Source organism: Mesoplodon densirostris, chromosome 9 (assembly GCF_025265405.1).
Source record: "Mesoplodon densirostris isolate mMesDen1 chromosome 9, mMesDen1 primary haplotype, whole genome shotgun sequence".
Classification (NCBI taxonomy): Eukaryota; Metazoa; Chordata; class Mammalia; order Artiodactyla; family Ziphiidae; genus Mesoplodon; species Mesoplodon densirostris.
Window position 1 is genome coordinate 73,113,981 of NC_082669.1, and position 22,656 is coordinate 73,136,636.

The window sequence follows — 22,656 nt, forward strand, 5'->3', positions numbered from 1 at the left end:
AAAACTCTCATGTTTTCCAAATCTCCTAAAACCATTTTCAACTCTGTAAGAGGATATTTTGCTTGTTGGTTTCCACTTACACAGAGGTGCCCATGGAGAATTTTTAAAAATAGCACAGTAAAGACTTTTTACTTAAGTGACAAAACCACTCTCTTTTTCTCCCAGTCGTATCTTCCCTTTCCTGGGAATAGCAACTCTCTTTCTATGACTTCAGCTCCTACATTTTTTTCCTTTTCTTAAATATTTTTTTCTATTTATGATAGGATATTGAATATAGTTCTCTGTGCTGTACAGTAGGACCTTGTTGTTTATCCATTCTATATATAGACGCTTACATCTGCTAACCCCAACCTCCCACTCCATCCCTCCCCCCTCCCCCTCCCCCTTGGCAAACACCTGTCTGTTCTCTATGTCTGTGATCCTGTTTCTGTTTCATAGATAGGTTCATTTGTGTCATATTTTATTTTATTTTATTTTATTTTTTTTTTTTTTTCTTTTTGCGGTATGCGGGCCTCTCAGTTTCGTGGCCTCTCCCGTTGCGGAGCACAGGCTCCGGACGCGCAGGCCCAGCGGCCATGGCTCACGGGCCCAGCCGCTCCGCGACATATGGGATCCTCCCAGACCGGGGCACGAACCCGTATCCCCTGCATCGGCAGGCGGACTCTCAACCACTTGCGCCACCAGGGAGGCCCTTGTGTCATATTTTAGATTCCACATGTATAAGTGATATCATATCATATGGTATTTGCCTTTGTCTTTCTGGCTTACTTCACTTAGTTTGATAATCTCTAGTTGCATCCATTTTGCTGCAAATGGCATTATTTTGTCCTTTTTTAATCGTTCAGCTCCTACATTTAATCACATATTTCCCACAGGAGTTTCCATGTCCTTACAAGATCTCACCCTTGGCACTAGTTGACTGGACCACACCTAAGGGACACGTGACACAAACTGGACCAACCAGAGTCCTTCCCTGAGACTTATCACACAAAAAGGGAAAAACTGGCCCAACTATGCTGACAGTACCCACGAGGTATGAGTGTAGGAACTACCTGAAAGTGAATCTGCAAGAAAAAAAAAAAAAAAAAAAAAAGCAAAAAGGAAAGCAAGCCACAATGCAAGGGAAAACAGAGAGGACAGGCACTGGTAGCCCTGACAGCGTTTGAGCGGCTGGTCCCATGTGTTCCTGGAGCAAAGCTGTTTCCCTAACCTTATGGTTTATTTGCTAAACCCTTCCACTGAAAATCCTTTGGGTCATCCAATAAATTCTCCTCTTTCCTTAAGCCAGTTTGAGATATTCCTACCATAACTAAGGGAGTCATTCTGCACATGTATTAAACAAAAGTAAAACAAAACAGGAAAACTCTATTTTAAAGTTATTAAACTTCAAAAATAAAGGGGAATTAGCCAATTGTTCTAAAATGCACAAAATTAAAAAAAAAAAGGTTGCCAATCTTCAAATTCATACGTTGACAAAAGGAATAATCAGCATATCCATCTCTGACACCACCTCCAACTTCCTCGATGGAGTTGTCTGGAATGTCCTCAGAAGCTACACCGCCCTGAGTAGGTGTATCCCAGTAGCATTTACAACAATGTTGTGCATCGACTTATGTTGTTTTTCCCCTAGACTATGACCTCTTCGGTGGCAGAAATGGTGTTTTATTCATTCAATCAACAGTAGTAATTGAGTACCTATTGTCTACCAGGAAGATGTCTAGGCCTATAAAGCGGAGAACAAGACCAGGGCTCTGACTTATCAGAGCATCCATTCTAATTGAGGGAAACAGATAAAACAAACTAGGTAATTACAGTTTATAACAAGTGCCATGAAAAAAAAGTAGTTGAGGTGGCAAAGAATAACAGGGAAGACTTGGGGAGGAGAGTGTAGACAGCTAGGTGACTATTGGAAATCAAAGGGTGAGAGAGAGCTTGCTATGTCAAGGTCTGGGAGAAAGAATATTTCAGGCAGAGATCAAGGACAGAGCCCCTGAGTTGAGTAAGATGTGTTTTGGACACAACCTCTGTACACTGCCTGGTCTACCATGTGGAGGGATTTGGAACTGTACAGGGCAGTGTTCAGGTTCCAGGAGCCTGAGCAGAGCAGAGTGAGCCAGAGTGCATAGAGGTGGGCTGAAACCACTGCCACGGGCTGCATGGGGGGTCATTTTTAGATCCTGAGATGCTAAACAGGAGGTTTAGACAGGTGAGTGACGTGACCTGATTTGTTTTGAAAAGATCCGCAGGTGTGGAAAATGGATAGTAGGGACTAAGAAAGAAAGTGCAGTCCTTCTGGAGGGGCTGCAGCATCCCTGGCAGAGATGAGGGTGGCGCAGACTGGGCCTGTGCACTGCACTCAGCACTCGGTAAGTGATCAAAAAAGGCAAGGAGTATAGACAAGGAATAAAGAGGGGAAAGCATTTAGGAAAGAGAGATAAAAGGAAGAGTATTTGGAAGGAGGGAAGAAAAATGAAGGAGAACATAAAAAGGGGAAGAAGGAAAAGTAAATGAAAGTGCTGTTTGATTGACACAGACTGAGTTCCAAATAGTGAAGAAATGTGAGGGACCGCAGAATAGGGTGAACGGTTTAAAACCAAAGGAGTAATTCCTTTTGCAAGAATACCAGAATCACAACTAACTGCTGAACAATCATCAACAGGAAGACACTGGAAATCACCAAAAATATACCGCACATCCAAAGACAAAGAAGAAACCACAATGAGACTGTAGGAGCGGCGCAATCACAATAAAATCAAATCCCATAACTGCTGGGTGGGTTACTCACAAACTGGAGAACAATTATACCACAGAAGTCCACCCACTGGAGTGAAGGTTCTGAGTGCCACGTCAGGCTTCCCAACCTGGGGGTCGGGCAACAGGAGGAGGTATTCCCAGAGAATCAGACTTTGAAGGCTAGTGGGATTTGACTGCAGGACTTTGACAGGACTGGGGAAAACAGAGACTCCACTCTTGCAGGGCACACACAAATTAGTGTGCACATCGGGACCATGGGGAAGGAGCAGTTACCCCAGGACTGAACCAGACCTACCTGCTAGTGTTGGAGGGTCTCCTGTAGAGGTGGGGGTGGCTGTGGCTCAACATGGGGACAAGAACACTGACAGCAGGAGTTCTGGGAAGTACCCCCTTGGCATGAGCCTTCCCAGAGTCCTCTATTAGCCCCACCAAAGAGCTGAGGAGGCTACAGTGCTGGGTTGCCTCAGGCCAAACAACCAACAGGGCGGGAACCCAGCCCCAACTATCAGCAGACAAGCCGATTAAAGCTTTACTAAGCTCTGCCCACCACAGCAACAGCCAGCTCTACCCACCACCAGTCCCTCCCATCAGCAAGCTTGCACAAGCCTCTTAGAGCCTCATCCTCCACCAGAGGGCGGACAGCAGAAGAAAGAAGAAATACAATTCTGCAGCCTGTGGAATGAAAACCACATTCACAGAGAGACAGACAAAATGAAAAGGCAGAGGAATATGTACCAGATGAAGGAACAAGATAAAACCCCAGAAAAACAACTAAATGAAGTGGAGATAGGCAACCTTCCAGAAAAAGAATTCAGAATAATGATAGTGAAGACAATCCAGGACCTTGGGAAAAAAAATGGAGGCAACGATCAAGAACATGCAAGAAATGTTTAACAAAGACCTAGAAGAATTAAAGAAGAAACACCTACAAGAATTAAAGGACAAAAAAAAAGAGATGAACAATACAATACCTGAAAAGAAAAATACACTAGAAGGAATTAATAGCAGAATAACTGAAGCAGAAGAATGGATAAGTGACCTGGAAGACAGAATGGGAAATTCACTGCCATGGAAGAGAATAAAGAAAAAAGAATGAAAAGAAATGAAGAGAGCCTAAAAGACCTCTGGGACAACATTAAACACACCAACATTAGCATTATAGGGGTCCCAGAAGGAAAAGACAGAGAGAAAGGACCCGAGAAAATATTTGAAGAGATTATAGTTAAGACTTCCTTTACATGGGAAAGGAAATAGCCACCCAAGTCCAGGAAGTGCAGAGAGTCTCAGGCAGGATAAACACAGGAGAAACATGTCAAGACACATAGTAATCAAATTGACAAAAATTAAAGACAAAGAAAAATTATTCAAAGCAACAAGGGAAATACAACAAATAACATACAAGGGAACAAATAACATACAAGGGAACTCCCATAATGGATCTCTCAGCAGAAACTCTGAAAGCCAGAAGGGTGTGGCATGATATATTTAAAGTGATGAAATGGAAGGACCTACAACCAAGATTACTCTACCTGGCAAGGATCTCATTCAGCTTCAACGGAGAAATCAAAAGCTTTACAGACAAGCAAAAGCTAAGAGAATCCAGCACCACCAAACCAGCTCTACAACAAATGCTAATGGAACTTCTCTAAGGGAGAAACACAAGAGAAGAAAAGGACCTACAAAAACAAACCCACAACAATTAAGAAAATGGTCATAGGAACATACCTATCGATAATTACCTTAAGCGTGAATGGATTAAATGCTCCAAACAAAAGACACAGGCTTGCTGAATGGATACAAAAACAACACCCATTTATATGCGGTCTCAAAGAGACTCACTTCATACCTAGGGATACATAGAGACTAAAAGTGAGGGGATGGAAAAAGATATTCCATGCAAATGGAAACAAAAGGAAAGCAGGAGTAGCAATACTCATACCAAATAAAATAGACTTTAAACTAAAGGATGTTACAAGAGACAAGGAGGGACACTACATAATGATCAAGGGATCAATCCAAGAAGAAGATATAACAATTATAAATATATATGCACCCAACATAGGAGCACCTCAGTACATAAGGCAAATGCTAACAGCAAAAAAAAGGAAATTGACAGTAACACAATAATAGTGGGGGACTTTAACACCTCACTTTCACCAATGGAGAGACCATCCAGACAGAAAATTAATAAGGAAACACAAGCTTTAAATGATACATTAAACAAGATGGACTTAATTGATATTTATAGGACATTCCATCCGAAAACAGCAGACTACATTTTCTTCTCAAGTGCACATAGAACATTCTCCAGGATAGATCACATCTTGGGTCACATATCAAGCCTCAGTAAATTTAAGAAAATTGAAATCACATCAAGCATCTTTTCTGACCACAACACTATGAGATTAGAAATAAATTACAAGGGAAAAAATGTAAAAAACATAAACACATGGAGGGTAAACAATACATTACTAAATAACCAAGAGATCACTGAAGAAATCAAAGAGGAAATCAAAAAATACCTAGAGACAAATGACAATGAAAACACAATGATCCAAAACCAATGGGATGCAGCAAAAGCAGTTCTAAGAGGGAAGTTAAGAGCAATAGAATCCTACCTCAAGAAACAAGAAAAATTTCAAATAAACAATCTAACTTTACACCTAAAGGAACTAGAGAAAGAAGAACAAACAAAACCCAAAGTTAGGAGAAGGAAAGAAATCATAAAGATCAGAGCAGAAATAAATGAAATAGAAACAAAGAAAACAATAGCAAAGATCAATAAAACTAAAAGCTGGTTCTTTGAGAAGATAAACAAAATTCATAAACCTATAGCCAGACTCATCAAGGAAAAGAGGGAGAGGACTCAAATCAATAAAATTAGAAGTGAAAAAGGAGAAGTTACAACAGACACCACAGAAATAGAAAGCATCATAAGAGACTATTACAAGAAACTCTATGCCAATAAAATGGACAACCTGGAAGAAATGGAAAAATTCTTAGAAAGGTATAACCTTCCATGACTGAACCAGGAAGAAACAGAAAATATGAACAGACCAATCACACATAATGAAATTGAAACTGTGATTAAAAATCTTCCAACAAACAAAAGTCCAGGACCAGATGGCTTCACAGGTGAATTCTATCAGACATTTAGAGAACAGCTAACACCCATCCTTCTCAAACTCTTCCAAAAAATTGCAGAGGAAGGAACACTCCCAAATTCATTCTACGAAGCCACCATCACCCTGATACTAAACTCAGACAAAGATACTACAAAAAAAGAAAATTACCGAGCAATATCACTGATGAATATAGATGTAAAAATCCTCAACAAAATACTAGCAAACAGAATCCAACAGCACATTAAAAGGATCATACTCCATGATCACATGGGATTTATCCCAGGGATGCAAGGATTCTTCAATATATGCAAATGAATCAATGTGATACACCACGTTAACAAATTGAAGAATAAAAACCATATGATCATCTCAATAGATGCAGAAAAAGCTTTTGACAAAATTCAAAACCCATTTATGAAAAAAACTCTCCAGAAAGTGGGCATAGAGGGAACCTACCTCAACATAATAAAGGCCATATATGACAAACCCACAAGAAACATCATTCTCAATGGCGAAAAACTGAAAGCATTTCCTCTAAGATCAGGAACAACAAGGATGTCCACTCTCACCACTATTATTCAACATAGTTTTGGAAGTACTAGCCATGGCAATCAGAGAGAAAAAGAAATAAAAGGAATATAAATTGGAAAAGAAGAAGTAAAACTGTCACTGTTTGCAGATGACATGATGCTATAGGCAGAGAATCCTAAAGATGCTACCAGAAAACTACTAGAGCTAATAAATGAATTTGGTAAGGTTGCAGGATACAAAATTAATGCACAGAAATCTCTGGCATTCCTATACACTAACAACAAAAGATCAGAAAGAGAAATTAAGGAAACAACCCCATTCACCACTGCAACAATAAGAATAAAATACTTAGTAAGAAGCCTACCTAAGAAGGTAAAAACCTGTACTCAGAAAACTATAAGACACTTATGAAAGAAATCAAAGATGACATAAACAGATGGAGAGATGTACCATGTTCTTGGATTGGAAGAATCAACATTGTGAAAATGACTATACTACCCAAAGCAATCTACAGATTCAGTGCAATCCCTATCAAATTACCAATGGCATTTTTTATGGAACTAGAACAAAAAATCTTAAAATTTGTATGGAGACACAAAAGACCCCGAATTGCCTAAGCAGTCTTGAGGGAAAAAAACAGAGCTGGAGGAATCAGACTCCCTGACTTCAGACTATACTACAAAGCTACAGTAATCAAGACAATATGGTACTGGCACAAAAACAGAAACATTGATCAATGGAACAAGATAGAAAGCCCAGAGATAAACCCATGCACCTATGGTCAACTAATGTATGACAAAGGAGGCAAGGATATACAATGGAGAAAAGACAGTCTCTTCAATAAGTGGTGCTGGGAAAACTGGACAGCTACATGTAAAAAATGTAATTAGAACACTCCCTGACACTATACACAAAAATAAACTCCAAATGGATTAAAGACCTAAACGTAAGACTGCATACTATAAAGCTCTTAGAGGAAAACATAGGCAGAACACTCTATGACATAAATCACAGCAGGATCCTTTTTGACTTACCTCCTAGAGAAATGGAAATAAAAACAAAAATAAACAATTGGGACCTAATGAAACTTAAAAGCTTTTGCACAGCAAAGGAAACCATAAATGAGATGAAAAGACAACCCTCAAAATGGGAGAAAATATTTGCAAATGAAGCAACAGACAAAGGATTAATCTCCAAAATATATAAACAGCTCAATATTAAAAAAACAAAGAACCCAATCAAGAAATAGACAGAAGACCTAAACAGACATTCCTCCACAGAAGGCATACAGATGGAAAAGAGACACATAAAAACCTGCTCAACATCACTAATTACTAGAGAAATGCAAATCTAAACTACAGTGAGGTATCACCTCACACCAGTTAGAATGGGCGTCATCAGAAAATCTACAAACAGGGCTTCCCTGGTGGCGCGGTGGTTGGGAGTCTGCCTGCCGATGCAAGGGACGCGGGTTCGTGCCCCGGTCCGGGAGGATCCCGCATGCCGCGGAGCGGCTGGGCCCGTGGGCTGTGGCCGCTGAGCCTGCGCGTCCGCAGCCTGTGCTCCGCAGCGGGAGAGGCCACAACAGTGAGAGGCCCGCGTACCGCAAAAAAAAAAAAAAAAAAAAAAGAAAATCTACAAACAAAATACGCTGGAGAAGGTTTGGTGAAAAGGGAACCCTTTGCACTGTTGGTGGTAATGTAAATTGATACAACCACTATGGAGAACAGTATGGAGTTTCCTTAAAAAACTAAAAATAACTACCATATGAGCCAGCAATCCCACTACTGGGCATGTACCCAGAGAAAACCATAATTCAAAAAGACACATGCACCCCAATGTTTATTGCAGCTCTATTTACAATAGCCAGGTCATGGAAGCAACCTAAATGCCCATCAACAGACGAATGGATAAAGGAAGGTGTGGTACATATATATAATGGAATATTACTCAGCCATAAAAAGGAACAAAATTGGGTCATTTGTAGAGACGTGGATGGACCTAGAGACTGTCATACAGAGTGAAGTAAGTCAGATAGAGAAAAACAAATATCGTATATTAACACATATATGTGGAATCTAGAAAAAGGTACAGATGAACCGGTTTACAAGGCAGAAATAGAGATACTGCTGTAGAGAACAAACGTATGGACAACAAGGGGGGAAAGTGGGGGTGGGGTGGTGGTGTTGGGATGAATCAGGAGATTGGGATTGACATACATACACTAATATGTATCAAATAGATATCTAAGGGCTTCTCTGGTGGAGCAGTGGTTGAGAGTCTGCCTGCCGATGCAGGGGACACGGGTTCGTGCCCCAGACCGGGAAGATCCCACATGCCGCGGAGCAGCTGGGCCCGTGAGCCATGGCCGCTGAGCCTGCATGTCCGGAGCCTGTGCTCCACAACGGGAGAGGCCACAACAGTGAGAGGCCCGCTTACCGCAAAAAAAAAAAAAAAAAAAAAAAAAAAAAAAGATATCTAATAAGAACCTGCTGTATTAAATAAATAAATAAATAAATAAAATTTAGGTAGTAAGAAAAAAGAAATTACCGAGCCTATAAAAACTAACCTCCCCATACCCTGGGGCCTCTTGCCTTCTGAGATGTCCCACACTTTGTCTGTGGAGTGTGTTTCTCTCTAAATAAATCCAGTCCTTACCTACCAATAAATAAATCAATAAAATAAAATAAAACCAAAGGAGTAGGTTTTCGATACAAATGTGTTCCCATTGTTATCTGCACAAACACTGTAACAATAACACACACATACACACACATATAATTATTGTATGCACTGACAGTACCACACTAACAAATCAACCATTTCCATTTGGGGATGTTCCTTCCAGCATTGCACGTACACCTAACCCTAATCACAACCTAAACAGTTCCACTTGCTGAATCAGGGCAGTTTTCAAAGTTCATCATTGTTGCTTTATCACCCTTATGATTGTCCAAGAAGTCGATGAACCATCCCATTTTGTGGGACCTGTCAACTGTCAACTGTTTGCAGCACATGCTCACATAAGTAATTATGCATTGCATATCGCATGAACTGGGCCTTTGCTGTCCTTGGGATTTATGATAAAATTCTTCCTTACAGTCTCTTTAGCCAAAACGTGTTCTGAGTTGGTTGTTTTTCCTCTGAGAAAGCTGGTCATAAAATCCAACTAAATCCCTTCTCCTGCCAAGCAGAAAGGATCAGCGTTGGAGTCCTTGAAAGCCTCTGCCCCTCTTCATGGTCTCTTTTGGAAATTTGCCTGAACGTGAACAGTCTCATTCGACTGAGCCTGAATCACCCTCTTCCTTTTAGGAGAATCCTTTCTGGTTCTAATCAGGAATTCCAGTTCAGGAAAGCAGGAGGGAAGAACAACTAAGTTCTCATCAATCAGTGAATCTTTATTTCTCTGAAAATGTTTGTATCTGAGATTGCCCCATCGAGGAGCAAATCTGAATCTCTTGATGATGGGAAATGAGTGGGGAAAACAGAGCAAGAAGACAGAACATAAAGAAAAGACAGGAGGGCTTCTCTGGTGGCGCAGTGGTTGAGAGTCCGCCTGCCGATGCAGGGGACACGGGTTCGTGCCCCGGTCCGGGAAGATCCCACATGCTGCAGAGCAGCTGGGCCTGTGAGCCATGGCCGCTGAGCCTGCGCATCCGGTGCCTGTGCTCCGCAACGGGAGAGGCCACAACAGTGAGAGGCCCGTGTACCGCAAAAAAAAAAAAAAAAAAAAGAAAAGACAGGAGACAGGTAGTCTTCAGTCAGCCCCCAGCTCCCAGCAAGGACATTCCCTGGCATTTCACATTAACAATTAACATTTCATGAGAGCATCAATATTTAATAAGGATGTGATCTGAATACACTGTAGGTGGAATTACTGCAGCCAATAAATGTTCCGAAAACATTTCCAAGACACTGTTTATTAGCAGGTAGTAAACTAAGGAGTAATTTAAGTAACCAATACATAAATCAGCTTGGAAAAGCCCTTCTCCTTACTCTTTAATGTACCATCCATCTCTAGGGACTTCCCTGGTGGCACAGTGGTTAAGAATCCGCCTGCCAATGCAAGGGACACAGGTTCGAGCCCTGGTCCAGGAAGATCCACATGCTGCAGAGCAACTAAGCCCTTGTGCCTCAACTACTGAGCCTGCGCTCTAGAGCCCTCAAGCCACAACTACTGAAGCCTGCGTGCCTAGAGCCCATGCTCTGCAACAAGAGAAGCCACTGCAATGGGAATCCCTCGCACCACAATGAACAGTAGCCCCCACTCACCGCAACTAGAGAAAGCCTGCGCACAGCAACAAAGACCCATCGCAGCCATAAATAAATAAATAAACAAATTAATTAATTAATTTAAAAAGAGTCCTATGAATAGAGATCTGTTTTTTAAAAAAATGTGCCATCCATCTTATTATATTTACCCACCTAAAGAAAAATAGACTCCTTCTTGATTGGTTTCTTTAGACAAAGCCAACACAAATCTTTCAAGTTGCCTGTGTGGGCTTTAAGGTCAACAGTGTCACAGAAATATTCAGAAAAGACTATGGTTATGAATGTTACTAATAAGATATTACTACAGTGAGAGATCATTCTTAGACTAGACAGTAGTTTTTTTTTTTTACTTAATACATACACTAATATATCTATTTTCAATTTCAACATTCTGGTATTAATCATGTTTACGTGAGATATTTTGAGCTCTATCTGGAAATATCAAAGCATGTTTTTCATCTTTATTTTTTCCCTCACTCTTTGGCTTTAAAAGCAAACATGCTGGAACAGAAACCTCGATGGATGGAGTACATATTAAAAACTGCTATTATCACTCATTTTAGAATACTTCATATACCGAAAGTAGTTGAAACTGTCTGCATATTTTATAGAACACTTGATATTTATACAATATTAAGTATAAAACATTTTATTAAATACTTCAACTTTACAGAGTATATTTACGTGTTTTCTGTCCACTGATTCCCCAACAAGTCCATCAAATGGATAAGGCAGGTATTATTATTGTTCTCTTAAGAAAGTTAAAACAAGAGGAAGAGGTGACCTGCTTAGAGCATACCCTAAGTCACTCCTGGAATTCAATTTTTAAGGTCTTCAATTTCCAAATCTCCTCCTTCCCCATTATATTTTACAAACTGCCTTCACATACACATTGCCATGAAACTCAATGGATTTCATGTGTCAAGAGGCTAAGGGAACTTTGATCAATTTCCTCTATCTCACTGAAGTAGGTTTATAAATCCCAGACCCTTCTAGACAAAGGTATAAGGTTCTCTCTTATCTCATTTATCCCCTAAGGGTCAGTAACTATTGCTCAGGGTTAATGACTTTGTGTGGAGGGTTCCCATAGGCTTTACTTCCATGCATTTTGAGTTCTTCTTCTCCATTGGTGACAAACTTATCTGGCTTGGGAGTTACCATTAAGTGCCAAGTACATGGCCAACCACACTCTAGTACTTGCCTCTTAGCTTCAGCATCATGTTGCTGACTTATATTCAGCTGGTTGTCCCTGTCACACTTTCCTCCACTTTCTCTTAAGCTCTCCTCATCTGGGGTGAGTCCAGTCCATTCTGCTTTCCCTGTAGCCAGCCCTGGACCGAGCCTCAAGGGTTTCTTCCATCTCCTCTCACCTGTGGAGGTTTCTTGTTCAGGCTGCTTTGACTCTGATGGTCACATGAAGCTTAATGGTCTCCTCACAGGCCAGCAAGGACAGTATGTGAACCTGGACCGTGTTCTCTCCAAAGAGAAGGGATTGTCCGTCTCGCCCCAATTCTGACCCAAAGCTGCTGCGGGAAGCATGTATAACACAGAGAGCCTGGGCCAAACTAGTGTAAGCTTGCATGAGGCATTCCGTCTTTTTGTGAATTGTACACAAATTCCAGAAAGTCCACTTCATAGGACTGTTGTGCATCCTAAATCACAAAACAAAGGCAAAATGCCTAAAGCAGACTTGACAGGGTTGGTGTTTATTATCGCTTTATTGCCCTCCCTCTTCCTATTCCCTTGAGGCCCTTGGCCAACATTTACCAGCAACCAAACGAAAATCATGACTGATGTGAGACTGGCTCTTTGATGACGGACCTCTGGGGATGGATGAAAGCAATGCAGAGGCTCTCCCTCATTCTAGCATGAGAAGCATAAAAACGGTGTCACCACTTACTTACACCAGAAATGCAAGATAGGAAGTCCCATGTGCTCATATTCAAGCAGCAGTCTTCCACAGGAAGATGGGGTTGTACAAGTGCAGAGTATGAGCAAGGACCCCAAAGAATAAGTCACAGCCTGATAGTTTTGGCAATAAAGTCCCAATACTAAACAGTTACAGCCAGCACAGGACACCCGTCCTCGGAGTCTTGTCAACCCCACAAGCTCTATTAAAACTTGTCTGTTGACCCACCAGAGGAGATGCCAGTCATCTCCCATGTTAAACCAATAAATAAGAAATAAAAACCTTTATTTTATCCATGAGCTCCCTCCCTACCCCCAACACAGGGGTACTTTTACATTAGTAACAGAATCAGGGAACACCCCAGAGTGAAGTGTTAGCCCTTAGATCTCATCATCAAGACACAGACATCTTCCGAAGTCAACGTGTAAGGCCACAGTGGGGTCCTCTCACAGAGACTTGCGGGCCAAGAGGGAGCCACCTTCTATGTTCCCTTTGGTACTAATGTTAATGGTGATTGGTCTCAGAAAGCCAGAGAGAAGCTTTAGAAAGAGCACTGAGCTGCCTCTAGGGGGTTGCACAAGAGCTTAATCGTGATCATGAATTTTGAGCAAGTCCCTAAAATCAAATAAACATGCCAAAGCCTTAATATGATTTTAAGTGGGCAGAGAACAAAGAACATTAAAATTATAGAAACTATGCCAAGCAGGAAAATAAACCAGAAAAAATCATAATTCCAGGCTGTTAGTCCACCTGATCCACCACTCCTTCTTCACAGATAAGGATAGTGAGCCCCAAAGTAAAGAGCTTTAACGGCACAGACAAGAGGGCAGAGAAAGAGAAAGAGCAGCTAATATTTATCAAGAGCATTTATTTCCCAGGTCTCGTTCTAAGTGTTTTCACTCATTATCTCATTTAAGGTACATGTACTACCACATGACATAAATACTGCACTATCCCACTTTACAGATGGAGAAACTGAAGCAAAAAGATGTCGTATAATTTGCCCAAGGTTCACATAGCACAGAAATAAACAGACCCAGCTCAGGAACTTAGGTGGCCTAACCCTAGAGCACACATTCCTGGTTACTGATTCCTACTGAAACACATGATACCTACGCTTACTGAAAAAGGAGAGGATGAAATAATAATAATAAAGCTTTGATCAGGAAAGTCCTTAACATGGTAGCAGATGACTGGATAATGTGGCTCTGGACAGAGATGATTTTCCTAGATCTACATCTAACAGACTTGGTGACTTGACACACATTCCTTAACGTGAATTTCCACCTATAAAAATGGGAACAGGAATACCAACCTACAAAGGGCTGTAAAGATTAAATGAAAATAAAAAATGGAGGTAAAGATCTCTTAGTGCCTGAGACATCTCAAATACTCAATGGGGGAGATGACTGATCTACTATTGCTATAATAATTACATGAGCTCTTGATTTACAGAAATATTCTTATAACTCTAGGGCAAGGATGTTGATAAAAACCACACACAACAAAAACCCAAACACAACTGCTATCGAAATTATTAATCTTGCTCTTTGGCAAAGTAAGGACTCAGGTGGAATAAATGCTATTTCTGACCTAGGTGGGTTTCCTGAACTTCTTTCAGCATCTGTTTAGAACAGTGGCTCTCAAACTTGAGTGGGCATCAGAATCATCTGGGGGCTTATAAAACCCAGACTGCTGGCTTGCTCCCCGGAGTTTGTTTCAGCAGGTCTGGGATGGAATGTAAGAAAATATAAAAGCAAGCAAACCAAACTCTAAATTCTTCTGAGGCACTGGGGGGATTGAGATAGGGAGTGTTAGTAAGGCATTTTAGAGGTCTTTTAAAAATTATTTTTAGCAGCATAGTCTTTAAAAAAGAAAAAAGCTTCTTCCCTGATCCTTAATTGGCCCTTTAGAGAGAAACCACTGTCCATGGTATGTCCAGGGCTGAAGAGCTGGGCCTCCAGGCCTTTGGAAGGGCCAATGACACCAAGCAATCCAGACGGAAAAACCAGTTAAGAGTGAGTATAACAGATCACCAGGGAAAAGACCACCCAGAGAAGAGTTTGCAAAAACCTGAAGAGCTGTTTCCAAGGGCAAAAGAACAATGCATCCCGGGAAAAGGAGAAAAAGTATGTACAAAGGGTCAGATTGGTGAAAAAATAAGATGGAAAGCACACACAAGGAACCGAGATAAATAACAATATGGACAAATGAGAAGAATGGTATAAAACCCAGCTAATGAGGTGAAATTCTTCCAGAATAAAATTAGGCAATTGCACATGCAGAGGCATAATAAAGGCCATAAATATAAAATGGCAAGGAATCGACTGGGTAACAGTGTAGTAATTAAAGCCTGGAGGTTCATAATAGACCTCGAATTGAACATTAATCAACCAAAAAGAAATGCTGCCTGCACTTTGATATAGTGCAACAAAAGCAGGATGTGTGAAATACAGCAAGCACTCACATCCACACGTTGCTGAAAAGTCCTCCCTTTGAGTATGAAGTAGCACCAAGAGGGGAAAGGATTAAATAACAGCAGGGATGACTTGTATTTGTGCCTGTGCCTGCACAGTAACCCTGATGTCACTGGAGGAAGCCTAGGCAACAGCTCTGTTGACTGTTCCAAAGGCCAGAGGATAGCAGGAAAGATTCCCTAGCTGATGCCTGCATCAAAGAAACAGGGCTGGAAGACCTCCTCTCCTAGGCCAGTACATGTCTTCCTGGGCCCAAGGATGGTACAGGTGTGTGTGAAGGCACTTGTAGGCATCCCTAGAGGCTTGGAGAGGTAATATCTGGTTTATTTAAAGCAACTGTTCTCTAACGGAAGCATGCATTAGAATCATCTGGAAGCTTATTAAAGCACAGATTGCTGGGTCCCACCCCCAGAGTTATGATTCAGCTGTTCTGGGGCAAACCCAAGAATCTGCATTTCTAATAAGTTCCCAGGTAATGTGGATGCTGCTAATTTGGGACCACACTTTATGAACCACTGCTTTAAAGTTATATCACATCTCTACTTCCAGTTTCCATCATTAGCAAACCTCCTGTTTTTCAGGACGTGGAAAGCAATGAAAGTAGACAGAAGAAGAAATAAATCTGAGTTTTTTGGGTTTGTTTGTTTGTTTTTTCTGTGACTAATAAAAATATCATTAGTAAGAGTTAAAATCCATAGAAAGAGAATGCAGATTGGTAGTGGCCAGGGATTGTGGGAATGGAGAATGGGAAACAACTGCTTAATGGGTACATGGTTTCCTTTCAGGGTGATGATAATTTATGTCTGGAACTAGGTAGAGGTGACGTTTGTACAACATACCATGAATGTACCAAATGTCGCTGAATAGTTCACTTTGAAATGGTTAATTTTATGTTGTGTGAATTTTGCCTCAATTAAAAATAGAGTGAATACATATGGACTGATTACCATGTGCAAACTCTCAAGTGTTTAACTCCTTTAGTCCGCATAAGTCATCAAAGCAGGACATGTTACAGATGAGGAAACCATACCTTGGACATTGAATAACATACCTGCTGTCTAGCAGTTTAAATGTGATGTGCCAGCATCCTGAGTCAACAAGCAAGGTTTCTATGTGATTTCTACACGTGGTTTGAACTGTTTCTTGGGTGAGGTGAAATGTGTCTATTTCAGACTGGGGTTTAGGACTGACCAGATTTGGCCCTAGCGGTGATGGTCTGGAAATGGCCCAGGATGACAGTCCTACAGGACATCCAAGGACAGCCACACCCAAGGACAGCTTCACACCCAAGGAGTGATGCATGAAGCCCTTACAAATTCCTTCGGTATACACTGATGGATAAGGCCTCCACTGCATACTGCTTAAATGCAAATCACATGCCTTTCCTTGCATTTATTTGTGAAAGCTCACATTTTAATGATATTGCAGATATACAAAGGACAACCGTAAGTTGGCTCAAGCTATAAAGCACTCACTGATCACCTGAAGATCTTGTTAAAATGCAGATTCTGATCCAGTAGCCCGGGGTAAGCCTGAGGTCCTGCATTTCTAACCAGATCCCAGAAGATGCTGATGCTGCTGGTCCAAGCACCACATTTTGAAAAGCAAAATACTATACTCCTCCAAATCTACCATGGAAATTCTAGCCCCACTCTCCTCCACACCCTTTGATTGATTCATTTATCCAACAAAGCATTTCTTTAAGCCTTGATTATTGCTAAGTAACTTGCTGGATGCTAAAAATACAAATATAAGTAAAATACCATCTTTAGGGGCTTGCAATCTATTTGGAAGACATATGGGGATGGGATTTGTAGGGCGGACAGACTTTCATTTGCTATGTACCTCTTCTGTGTCCTTCTAAATTGTCTGCATTTTTTACAAGGAAGTACGACTTTCTGGGATGAAGGTTCATGTGAAATGCAGTGGGCAGGCAGGCTAAGCTTCATCAACAGGGTAAAACTTGAAGGAGAAGAAACTGATTCCAGACCTCTTCCGAGGCATCTTTTTAACATTCCAAACCAGGTGAGGTGAGCTATGAACTGTAATAAAGATTAATTGCAACTGGGAAATGGATACCGAATGAAGGCAGAGAAGCCCCTCTGTATCTTGGGCAATATTAGCAATAAATCACACGATCACAAGTCAGAATTTTGACTCACTCAACGTTGCATTACTGAACACAAATGCCTCCTGTCTCCTTCAATGGAATACAAAGACACCAAGATGTTTGGCATTGTCTGACAGTCACCGTTGGATGAAAAATTAGCCTTGACGTTTCTCAAGCCTGACTTCTTACTGAGAAATTGTCACCACTTGTCTTAACAGTTATTGCAGTCTTAAAGCTATGTTACACTCCACATATATTTGTCTGAAACATATTTGTATGTAACTCACTTTACTAAGCAAACACATTCTCAGAGAGCTAGTGGTAAAATGGATTCCTGTAAGTCAGATCACACCTGACTTTTTTTTTCATTTTCTCACTTGGCTCACAGATTTATAAATTCACTCTGGTTTGGGAGAATGGACATGAGGGGATGAAAAGGTGAGGAAGAGAGAAATATTTTCCATCACCCACTTCTGAACAATAATAATCTGCCTTTGCAGAAACATTTTCAAACAAAAAATGTCAATTTTCCAATTATACACATATTAAATTAGCTACAATGGAAAAATTACTTATTGGAACCTAATTAAGAAATTAAGCCATACATTGTTTTACTTCAAGTTAAAGGCATGTGAAAAGGAAATCTTTCTTCTATTAAATCTCGCTTTTTAAAAGGAATTTATCTCATTATATCTAATTCTATATAAGCATCCCAAATTTTGGCTAATTCTGCCAAACGAGAGCTCTCTGCTGTGAGACAGCCCTCCTACAGTGGTAGGTCCATATGTGATTCCTTCTATGGGAATTGCTTCCTTTGACACCCATCCACCCCTACCTCACCTCCCGTGCCTGTCTAAATTGTCCTTCTCCTTTGGCCCCAAGCCAGTGTCACCTTCTTCATAAAACCTAATGCAATTCCTTTGTCTAAAAACCCACAGTCCTTTATCTATATCTTTCTCACAGCAATTCTCACTTTCTGCTCCAAATTGTGGTGAAATATATGTCTTACTTCCTCTGGTGGGGTTGAGCCCTTGAGGTCAGGAACCGTATCTCAGTCACCTGTGAATTCCCCAAACTGCAGCATACACTAGGCGCTTATTAATGAACAATGAACACTAGCTTGCCTGGTTTTTTTTTTTTTGGCTGCATTGGGTCTTCGCTGCTGCGCGTGGGGTTTCTCTAGTTGCGGCGAGCAGGGGCTACTCTTCATTGCGGTGTGCGGGCTTCTCATTGCTGTGGCTTCTCTTGTTGTGGAGCACAAGCTCTAGGCACATGGGTTCAGTAGTTGTGGCTCTAGAGCGCAGGCTCAGTAGTTGTGGCACACGGGCTTAGCTGCTCTGTGGCATGTAGGATCTTTCTGGACCAGGGCTCGAACCCGTGCCCCCTGCATTGGCAGGCGGATTCTTAACCACTGTGCCACCAGGGAAGTCCCTTGCCTGGTTTTAATATGAGAATTTCCATAATCTATTATTTATATACATTCACGTGCATCCTGAGTTCCAATTATCTCCTTATCCCCTGTCATCCACATTCCCCATTGTATTTCCCTGTGGATTTTATCAGAAGCAATGACTTCTGTGATGCTCCCGGCAACCTCTGACCTCACCCTGTCCTTCACTGAGGGGGTGCTCAGGACCCAGAAGTTACCTGGAGTCCAGCCGTGTGGCTAGGAATCCAAGCTGTGGAGGAAAACTCATTTAGAAACTCTCTGAGTCTACTGCTTGTGCAGGGACAACATGGCCAGAAGAAGGACAAACTCAGAAGGGAATTCTCTCTGGGCCAAAGCCCACATATCAAAGGCCTGCTTAAGGAAACTGCATACTCACCTTCTTTGTGCATTGGGAAAACAAACATTTACAGAGAGTTGGAATGTGGGAAAAATGTCCTTAGTTGTATGTTTATGGAAAACACTTGGCAATTATTTGCTATAAACACTTCCTGTAGGCTTCCCTGGTGGTGCAATGGTTGAGAGTCCGCCTGCCGATGCAGGGGACACGGGTTCGTGCCCCGGTCCGGGAAGATCCCACATGCAGCGGAGCGGCTGGGTCCGTGAGCCATGGCTGCTGAGCCTGCCCGTCTGGAGCCTGTGCTCCGCAACGGGAGAGGCCACAACAGTGAGAGGCCCGCATAAGGCAAAAAAACCCCAAAAAACAAAAAACAAAAAAACACACTTCCTGTAATGCTGAGGATGAAAACCAGCAGGAAAAATTGTCTGAGATGATAGGAAGCCAACTTCCATAGCAAAGGAACGTGCCCTCCACATACCCCTCATGCTCCACTCCTTACCCTCCTGTTACCATGAAGGGGGACCCAGAATCTGGGTTTGCGTGAATGGGGGCAGGTTCTCTTAGTCATTTTCTTATACAGAACCCATGTCTACTCATGTAACATACACTTATTCTCATGGCTTTCATAACTAAGATTTTAGGTGAGGCTTGATACCATGTAGCTCATCAGTTCTAACGAACTGTGGCCATTTCAATGACCCCACCCATTGAAAGGCAGATTTCTTCCAAGTCTGATTTCAGTTTTGATTCTCTGACAAATATCACATATGGCCATGAAGGACTTCCGAGGGGAAAAGAGAGAAGTAACACTGGTCAGGGATTCGACATATCAACTCTTTAATCTTTCGTTTAGCGAATAATTTAAATGTCTCAGTGCTAGACAGTGAGGACAAAAGACCAAAAAAAAAAAAAAAAGAGGTAAAAGGTCTCTGCTCAAAAATGTCATGTTTGAGAGAAATAATGATCAAATAATAAAACATGTAATTATATAATTCCAAGTTGAGTCAGTGCTATAAAGGAAGTAACAAGGAAAGAAGAGCAATAAAAGAGGAGCCTTCAGAATGAAGTCCTAAAGAATGAATGAGAGTTACGTGGGCAAGTAAGTATGGGCAGAGAAAAGGGGGGCTGAGACAACAGGAACAGCATGTGCAAGAGCCCTGTGGCACAAAAGCATCACCATTCAAGATATGAAAGTTCAGTCAAACTGACTTCCCTGATCTTGGTAATCACAAGTTTGTAGACAGGTATGAATAACATATATCAGCGTCTTCTAAAGGCCACCAAGTTCAAGGACGCTTGTACTTATGTACAGAATAGCATTTGATAAACCAGCCAGAGACAAATTAGTTGTCAGGGCTGTTATATCTGTTACTAACAGTGTTTCAGTTGCTCTATCAAATGTAAGAAAAATATTGTCGATGATTTATGATTTATACTAAATTTTGGAAACTTGGGTTTTACCAAGGCAGAGGAAAAGTCAATAAAATTAAGGTCAATGTAAAAATAAAGTTACCTGACAGTGTCAAACACTCCTGGGTGTACCAGGTGTACTGCCTAGTTCTTAAGAGGAGAAAGCTATTTTTAACCGAATACAATGAAACATTCAGGAACACTACCACCTAAATTCTATTATACCAATACAATTGCCTTCTGATTTGGTAGGCAGATTGCTAATACTGGCTGGACTCTGGTCACATGAATACAATTTAAAAATGAAAGTCAGCAGTGATTCACCCAAGTATAAGCATCAGCATATCTGGGGCAAGCCCATTTTGGGCCACACCAATATAACTGCTAATTTGGTTTCCATTCCAGAATGGACAAAGGCCAGAAGGACAGCCGCAGTCAGGGAGATTATAGCATATTCCAGATAAAAATCTGTTCTGTGGTATCCTACCTTGGGGTGACTGGCGATCCGGCCAGAAGGCAGAACACCAGAACGCACTCAATTCGGATACCGATTTAACAGATATGTGCTGAGTGCCTTCTGTGTGTCCGCCACTGCGCTGGCACTGGGGCACAGGAGAGACGCAGTACACAGTCCCTGCCCTCATGGAGCTTACACACTTGTACAGGTAAACAGGGAGTAGACACAAAGGTAAATTTAGAGTATGTAAACAAGCATTACATTTGGAGCAAAACAAAAGAGGTAAGATGGACAGGGAGTAAAGGGATGAAATTACGGCTTTATATTTGCTGGTGAAGAAAGGCCACCCTGAGCCTACAGCAAGCGAGGGAAGAAGCTCCCTGGCTAACTGGGGAGCAGATTCCCTGGAGACAAAGAAGCAAGTACAGACATACCTTGGAGATATTATAGGTTTGGTTCCAAACTGCAATAAAGCGAATATCAAAATAAAGTGAGTCACACAAATTTTTTGGTTTCCCAGTGCACATAAAAGTTATGTTTATACTACACTGCAGTCTATTAAATGTGCAAGACAATGTCATCTTTAATTAAAAAACACTCTACTGCTAAAAAATGCTGACCAGCATCTGAGGCTTCACCAGCATCTGAGCCTAATCTTTTTGTTGGTGGAGTGTCTTGCCTTGATGTTGATGGCTGCTGACTGATCAGGGTGGTGTTGCTGAAGGTTGGGGTGACTGTGATAATTTCTTAAAATGAGACAACAATGAAACTGGCCCCATTGATTGATTCTTCCTTTCATGAATGACTTCTCTGTACCATGCAATGCTGTCTGATAGCATTTCACTCACAGCAGAACTTCTTTCAAAATTGGAGTCAGTTCTATCAAAGTCTGCCACTGCTTTATCAATTAAGTTTGTGTAATATTCTAAATCCTATATTGTCTTTTCAATAATCTTCACAGCATCTTCATCAGGAATAGATTCCACCTCAGGAAACTACTTTCTTTGCTCATCCATAAGAAGTAACTCCTCATCTGCTAAAGTTTTATCATGAGATTGCAGCAATTCAGTCACATCTTCAGGCTCCACGTCTAATTCTAGTTCTCCTGTTGATTCCACCACATCTGCAGTTACTTCTTCCACTGAAGTCTTGAACCCCTCAAAGTCATGCATGAAGGCTGGAATCAGCTTCTTCCAAACTCCTGTTAATGTTGACATTTTGACCTCTTCCCATGAATCACAATGTCCTTTTTTTTTTTTTTTTTTTTTTTGCGGTACGCGGGCCTCTCACTGTTGTGGCCTCTCCCGTTGCGGAGCACAGGCTCCGGACGCGCAGGCTCAGCGGCCATGGCTCACGGGCCCAGCTGCACCGCGGCATGTGGGATCTTCCCGGACCGGGGCACGAACCTGTGTCCCCTGTGTCGGCAGGCGGACTCTCAACCACTGCGCCACCAGGGAAGCCCCACAATGTTCTTAATGGTATCTAGAACGGCAAATCCTTTCCAGAAACTTTTCAGTTTATTTGCCCAGACCCATCAGAGGAATCACTATCAATGGCAGCTATAGCCTCACAAAAATGTATTTCTTGAACAACAGGACTTGAAAATGGAAATTACTCCTTAATCCATGGGCTGCAGAATGGATGTTGTGTTAGCACACGTGAAAAAAACGTTAATCTCCATCAGAATTCTTGGGTGACCAAGTGCAGTGTTGATAAGCAGAAATATATATATATATATTTTTTTTGCGGTATGCGGGCCTCTCACTGTTGTGGCCTCCCCCGTTGCGGAGCACAGGCTCCGGACGCGCAGGCTCCGGACGCTCA

The 22,656-nt window shown here is 41.6% G+C and overlaps 1 protein-coding gene across 8 annotated transcripts in view; it reads right to left on the reverse strand.

The window, feature by feature from the left end:
- ELMO1 (engulfment and cell motility 1) overlaps window positions 1–22,656 on the reverse strand; it is a 576,489-nt gene that overhangs the window by 265,082 nt on the left and 288,751 nt on the right. The gene's annotated exons all lie outside the window — the stretch shown is intronic.